Source organism: Salmo salar, unplaced genomic scaffold (assembly GCF_905237065.1).
Source record: "Salmo salar unplaced genomic scaffold, Ssal_v3.1, whole genome shotgun sequence".
NCBI lineage: Eukaryota > Metazoa > Chordata > Actinopteri > Salmoniformes > Salmonidae > Salmo > Salmo salar.
Window position 1 is genome coordinate 52,501 of NW_025547735.1, and position 7,500 is coordinate 60,000.

At 52.5% G+C, this 7,500-nt stretch overlaps 2 non-coding genes and 1 pseudogene across 2 annotated transcripts; all 3 read right to left on the minus strand.

Annotated features, from left to right (window-relative positions):
- Position 1: 1 nt before the first annotated feature.
- Positions 2–192, minus strand: LOC123732271 (U2 spliceosomal RNA). Its single transcript, XR_006763032.1, has one exon. It is a non-coding gene; the product is annotated as a U2 spliceosomal RNA (small nuclear RNA).
- Positions 193–538: 346 nt separating this feature from the next.
- Positions 539–655, minus strand: LOC123732274 (U5 spliceosomal RNA). Its single transcript, XR_006763035.1, has one exon. It is a non-coding gene; the product is annotated as a U5 spliceosomal RNA (small nuclear RNA).
- Positions 656–1,772: 1,117 nt separating this feature from the next.
- LOC123732254 (uncharacterized) lies at positions 1,773–1,944 on the minus strand (annotated as a pseudogene).
- Between the last annotated feature and the right edge of the window lie 5,556 nt (positions 1,945–7,500).

Consider the following 7,500-nt stretch of genomic DNA (forward strand, 5'->3'; position numbering starts at 1 on the left):
AAAGTGTTGCACCATTCCCGGAGGTACTGCAATACCGGTCGATGCGTGGAGCCGGACGGAGCAAGCCCCATTTCCGACTCCCTGTTCGAAAAATCCATTTAATATGTAGTCCCCCGATGGGGGACGTATCAGATATTAAACTGATAAGAACAGATACTACACTTGATCTGAGCCAAAAGGCCGAGAAGCGATAACCCACAAATTGACCCCTGCACCCGCCCGGCCCCCGGGGCCTCGGCAGACCTCATCGGTTTGGCAAAAGTTGGCTCCTCCTCACCCAACGCTTCCCTGGTGACAGGCGGGTGTGTTTTTTTTAAAAGTCGCTAATGCGTCGTTAGGTCACTAGCTCTTTAATCCTAGTGCGACTATTTGTTCAATGCCCGGCAAATACACCAGTCATCGTCGGGCTTGAACTCAATTGCCCGAGCGACTACTTTGAGTGGAAAAATACGCCGGTCGGTCAGCCGGCTTCAAGTCAAACGCCTGAGCAAAAAGTCTCGGCGTCATCTCTGTCAATTTCTCTTGAAACAAGATACCGGGCTCTGCCAGAAGCAAAGCCCTTCCAAAAATACGTTGAACTCGTAAGTGTTCCTCTCCACGGAAGTCTTTAGTAAAAGGCGAAAGGCTTGTGCGTAATGAAGAGAAACCAGAGTCGTATGGAAGTCAGAGGTCGGGGGCCCGAGACACACACGGTGCACTCTAGGCCGGGTCCCCGCGGGTGGTCCCCGAACCCACTCTTCCAAGTTTTCGAGGGCTGTGGGTAAAAAGTCACAGACAGACAGACAGACAGACAGACAGACAGACAGACAGACAGACAGACAGACAGACAGACAGACAGACAATCCTGGTGAAGTGATTGTATTTTTGGGGGGGCTCAAAAACACACACACACACAATCCTGGTGAAGTGATTGTATTTTTGGGGGGGCCTCAAAAACACACACACACACACACACACACACACACACACACACACACACACACACACACACACACACACACACACACACACACACAATCCTGGTGAAGTGATTGTATTTTTGGGGGCCCAAAACACACACACACACACACACACACACACACACACACACACACACACACACACACACACACACACAATCCTGGTGAAGTGATTGTATTTTTGGGGGGCTCAAAAACCACACACACACACACACACACACACACACACACACACACACACACACACACACACAAACAATCCTGGTGAAGTGATTGTATTTTTGGGGGGCCCAAAACAACACACACACACACACACACACACACACACACACACACACACACACACACACACACACACAATCCTGGTGAAGTGATTGTATTTTTGGGGGCCCAAAACACACACACACACACACACACACACACACACACACACACACACACACACACACACACAAACAATCCTGGTGAAGTGATTGTATTTTTGGGGGCCCAAAACACACACACACACACACACACACACACACACACACACACACACACACACACACACACACACAAACAATCCTGGTGAAGTGATTGTATTTTTGGGGGGGCTCAAAACACACACACACACACACACACACACACACTCCTGGCCAATGTATTTTTTTTTTTTTTTTTTTTTTTAAGTAAAATGGCGGAAAACGGGGGACCCCCATGAAGGGGGCTTCGCACTTGTTTCAGTTTGGATGATTCTTCTTTTTCATTCCTTCTCTTCTTCTGCTAGCTGTTTTACATAGATTTGGTGTATTTTTTTCCTTGACAATGGGAGAAAAGTGTTGCACCATTCCCGGAGGTACTGCAATACCGGTCGATGCGTGGAGCGGACGGAGCAAGCCCCATTTCCGACTCCCTGTTCGAAAAATCCATTTAATATGTAGTCCCCCGATGGGGGACGTATCGATATTAAACTGATAAGAACAGATTTTTTTTAGAAAAAAATAATTTATTACATTCAATGCCATTCATACAATACAACACAAAATCATACACTCCATTCAAACGCAAATAATAATGGCATTTTTAATTCACAAACCAAACGAAAACCCAAAACAAAAAACTCAGGGGAGCATCATCCCTCCCCGTCATCCTAAACACTAACTTTCCCTCTCTTCCCGTCCCTAATCTAAAATAACCCCAGCCCTAATCCCCCTTCCATCTCTCCCGGCAGCATGCTGCCCCCACTTCGTCTCCTCCCTCTTCATCCTCCCCTCAAATCTCCTTCCACCCTCCTCACAATTCCTTCCACCCCCAATCTCTCCCTGTCTTGACCATGTTCTGCCTGGCTTCCCACAGCCCTCGCTTAAAGAGGCTCATGAGAAGCCAGAGCAGAAACCTATCCCTATCCGTCCCCCTCGCTCTCCCTACACCTCTCTCTAACCTAGCCCAAGTCAAAACAAAATCCCCTCTAACCCTTCCTAACAACACCCGTGCCTTTGCCCATACTACTCCGGCAATGGCACAGTCCCAAAAGACATGGCGCACAGTCTCCTCCCTGCCACAAGAAAGTCTTGGACAGGTGGGGGATCGCGCCAAGCTATGCCGGTACATGGTGGAGCGTACCGGCAAACACTTGTGGAGGCTCAACCAATTCAGGTCCTTGAGCCTGTTGTCTAGACCCCGCGCCTGCACTCCCTCCCAGACCACCGCCGGGATGCCCACCACAGGTGCTGGACTTACTGCCCGTCTAACCTCCTCGTACAGGTGCCTGTGATCTAAACCTACTCGGGTGACTTCAACCTCGGGTGCGCACGCAGCCACTTGGCCGCATGGCCAAAGTGCCACGGCAGCTGTTCCGCCCGAGGACCCGTGTTAGACCACACCATTACGCTTCTCGCCTGATACGAGAAGAACACCCGCAGGAGGTAACCGGACGGGTGCAGTACTGGCTGAGCAAGCTCCGTCAACAGAAATGAAACAAAAATTGCGGTCCAGCTTGAGGGGGAGATGTGGTACCCCCTACCTCCCTCCCCGATGGGACAGATCATGCGTGCCCTGGCGACCCACTCGTACCTGCCACCCCACATGAACTGAAACACCAGCCTCACTAGAGGCCTCCTCAGACTAGCCGGCAATGGGTAGATGTACGCCAAATACAATAGAGATGGCAATACATCCACCTTGAGAACCAGGACCTTGCCTAAAAAGGACAAAGACCTAGCCCTCCACATCGCTAGCTTCTTCTGTACCACTGCGATGCCCATGTTCCAGTTCAGCGTCGCTGAGCCGGAGGTTCAAAATGGACCCCGAGTATCCTCAGGGCCCCGTTACAGAGAGATAACCCTCCGGGCACATCCGTCCTACCACTCCATCTTCCGAAAAACTTAACGGAAGACTTCGCGTGGTTAAGAACCGCCCCGACGCTCGGGTGAAGTCCCCAATAATGGCAAGGGACCTTGTCAGGCACGAGTCCTTGCAAAGCAGCAAGGATGTGTCGTCGGCGTACTGTGTCAACTTGACACGGAGACCGCCACTTCCAGGGATCAGCAAGCCCTCCACCCCTGTGTCTGCCCTAATGGCAGCCCCCAGAGGCTCCATGTACAGAACGAAGAGGAGAGCCGAGAGCGGGCATCCCTGCCTGACCCCAGACGAGAGGTCAAAACGTCACCTAAGTGACTGTTTACACTAACTCGGCACCCTGCTCCGACATATAATGTACGGATCCATCCTATAAACTTCTCCCCAAATCCTAATCTACCTAACACCCTGAATAGAAAGGATCTATTCACGCGATCAAAGGCTTTCGCCTGATCTAGCGCTGCTACCATTAAAGGCAGCCCCCTATCTTCTACCCAAGCGATGGAGTCCCTGATCAACTGTAGGTTCCATCTGATCGAGCGACCCTCTACCCCGCACGTCTGATCCTCATGGACGACGAGGGAAGGGCTGTGCGCAACCGGTCCGCTAAAACCTTTGCAAGTAGCTTGTAATCTACGCACAGCATGGTCAACGGCCGCCAGTTGCCAAGGTCAGTTGCTTCCCCTTCTTATAAAGAAGTGACAGCACACCGACCGCCATTGATCCCCCGGGACCCCCGTCTCAAGGATGGCCTTCACGACTTCGAGAACCACTGGTCCAAGTATACCCCAAAACTTGAGGTAAAACCTCGGCCGGCAGCCCATCCATCCCAGGCACCTTCCCTTTTCCCATCCTCCTGAGAGCGCTCTCAACCTCCTCGAGGGAGATCTGAGCCTCCATCACATCTCTAATGTCCTCCGGCAATCGCCGGGACAAGTGTTCTAAAAACACATTTCCCTGTTCTACATCTATTACCCTCTCTTTAATAAACCTCGGAAATGATCAGTTGTTACCCTGACCATTTCCTCCGGTTTTCTAACTATGCTACCATCTTCTTTCCTCACCCCATGCATTATCTTCCTACTCTGTCTGCCCCTAACCGACTTAAAGAACATAGCGGAACAAGTCTCATTATGTTCTAGAAAGCCATTATGCGCACGCTCCAGGAAAGCTCGAGCCTTCCGCTCCTGCAGCTCCCTGAGCTGCGCCTTCAGGTCAGTGGATCTCTCCCAGTCAATCGACCCGCCGAGGTTGCCTGCCTCATACTCGAGTTCGAGCAACCTTTGGATACGATCCACCTCCCTCCTTTCCTCCCTTTTTTTCCTCTTACAATATCCTATTATAAAAGCCCTACTCCTTACCTTAACTAAATCCCACCACTCTAACACCCCCTCAAGCACATGGACCGGAGGCCTTCAAGCCCCGAAAGAAACCAAAAAGGTGTCAACGAAAGCTTGCTCCTCCAGCACATCCCGATCTAATTTCCAGTACCCCCTACCGAAGAGGCAGACTGGCGACCCCACCTGCAGGAGCACCCCGTCGTGATCTGAGAAAGACACAGGCAACAGCCGCCCAGACAACTGACCCAAAGACCTAGATAGGAAAATGTAGTCGAGCCTCCGCGCAACCCCCCGGGAGTTGCGCCATGTGGGACCAGCCATTGTCGGAGTAGAGTGTAGACCTCCATCAACCAGACCATGACAAGCCATTAGCCCGGTGATGGCGCCTGCACTACTATCTCCCCTACCCCTAAATCTATATTAAAATCCCCCCTATCACTAAGTGCCTATTTGTAACACACAGGGGCGTCAGACAGTCCACCATCTCCCTCCTGTCTGCCGCCACCTGTGGCCCATACACCACCACTAACCTATACCTACTATCCCTAAAAGTGACATCCACCCCCAACACCCTCCCCTGCATTACAACAAAAGATCCCTCCACCTTCACCTCCCTATTCCCAAACAAAATCCCCACCCCTGTAGAATGCACCCCACCTATACCCCAAACTGACTCCCCCTTATCCCACTCCCTACTAAACCTGATGACATCCCCTCCATCCCTCAGGTGAACCTCCTGTAAAAAACAAACATCAAAACCCACCCCTTCCAAAAACTAAATACCGCCCTCCTCTTAACAAAATCCCTTAAACCCCTTACATTTAAACTAAAAATATTAACAGAAAATTTCATTTAAAAATAAATTATAAAACCTTACATCAATGAAATGCAACCCCAAATTAACCAAAAACAGGAGACTCACCCGATGCTCCCCTGCTTCGCTCGTCCCCGGCGGGGACGTCCTCTCCTCTCCTGACGTCCCCCGTCCCTCCTCCATCTCTCCAACCCAGGATGCAGGGATGGTGTTAGGCCTTGGAGTTCCCTGCATCCTGGGTTCCCCACCAACACCCTCCTCTCCTCTCTCCCCAACGGCAGCTGGACTGAGGTCAAGAGCAGGAGATCCCACCTCCCCAAGCAGGAGTTGAGATCCCCCTCAGACACCCAGCCCAGCGCCACGCCCTGGGAGTCTCCCTCCACCAGCTGTTGGGGGCTGAGGCAAACAGCGATGCCAAAGGCGTTCTTCCCTCCCCCATCACACGCTTGGCCACCCCCCCCCCCTCACCCCCCTCCCTCTCACAGCATGCCGAGCTCCCCTCTTCCCTTTCTTCTTCGGCTTTGGAGGCAGCGGAGAGACACCACTCCCCCTCTCCGCCAGCTCCTCCACCATTCCCCTCAACTCCTCAACGAGGGCGCCGACATGCTGTCCCCCCACTCCCTCACCCCCTTCCCTCCTCCTCCTCCTCCCCGCCACCGGCACCCCCTCCACCACCTCTCCCTCCATTGTCGCTTGTCTCTCGCTCCTCCACCCCTTTCTTCCTTTCGATTCCTTTCCTTCTTCTGCTCCCGTGTCTTCTTTTTCCCTTGCCCTCCTGCTGTCACTCCTTGCTCCTCTTCTTTCCGTTCTTGTCTCTTGTCCTTTTCCTGTGATGCCCTTCCTTCCCCTCTTCTTCCCCATCCCCCGCTCCTGCTCCCCCCCGCTGCAGACGCGTATGACCCCCTGGCGAGCCGGGCACTCCCGCCACAGGTGTGTAGACGAGCCACACCCGTGGCACGCCTTCGGCACGTCGCAGTCCCTCGCCTCGTGCTCTCCAGATCCACAAAATCTGCACTTTTTGTACTGCACGAGGCGAGGGTATGGCCGTAGGCCATACAACGCCTGCAAAACGGGGGCTGACGTGCGTAAAACAACGTCCCCTGTCAGCCCCCAGGGGAGAACATAGCGGGGGGATGGAGGTAGCCACCCTGTCCCTTTGGGTCCTCCCTGAGTAGGGCCTGGAAACCCCTCCTCCCATTCCAAAACCCCAGGGGAGTCCCTGAGGAGCCTTGCTGAGGATACCTTGTCCATATACCTCCCCAGAAAGGCCCTCACTTCTTCATCCTTGACATGGGGGTTATAGATGTTGACTGTTACCACTCGAAAATTATTTCTTGCCAAGCTTGTGACCTCATAATGGCACATCGGCCTCCCAGCTCCAACTTCTTCACCTTCTGCATGATTTCATCATGCTTTTCTTCGTTATAAAAAGTCACATCATACGCTGCTTCCGTGGGATTCCCTTGGAGGCAAAACACGTCCTTGACCGCCAACTTCAATACACCCAACAAGATCGTCCTCCCAAAGGTTTCTCGACCGGCTGGCTCCAACTCCTTATCTCTCCATGAAAAACGTACCGTGTTCGGCCAGACCCATTCCAGGAACCGACCTGCTGTTTGGATTCTGCGCCATTTTGTCCTTGATAAATGTGATCCAAAAATTGGAGGGAAAATTAAAGAAGCTTCCTACCAAAAAGCTCTCCGCCCTACCACCTTCGACCTCTTGACTCAGCGAGCTCTGGGGCACCTCGGTACCAAGCTTGATCTGAGCCAAAAGGCCGAGAAGCGATAACCCACAAATTGACCCCTGCACCCGCCGGCCCCCGGGGCCTCGGCAGACCTCATCGGTTTGGCAAAAGTTGGCTCCTCCTCACCCAACGCTTCCCTGGTGACAGGCGGGTGTGTTTTTTTTTAAAAGTCGCTAATGCGTCGTTAGGTCACTAGCTCTTTAATCCTAGTGCGACTATTTGTTCAATGCCCGGCAAATACACCAGTCATCGTCGGGCTTGAACTCAATTGCCCGAGCGACTACTTTGAGTGGAAAAAATACG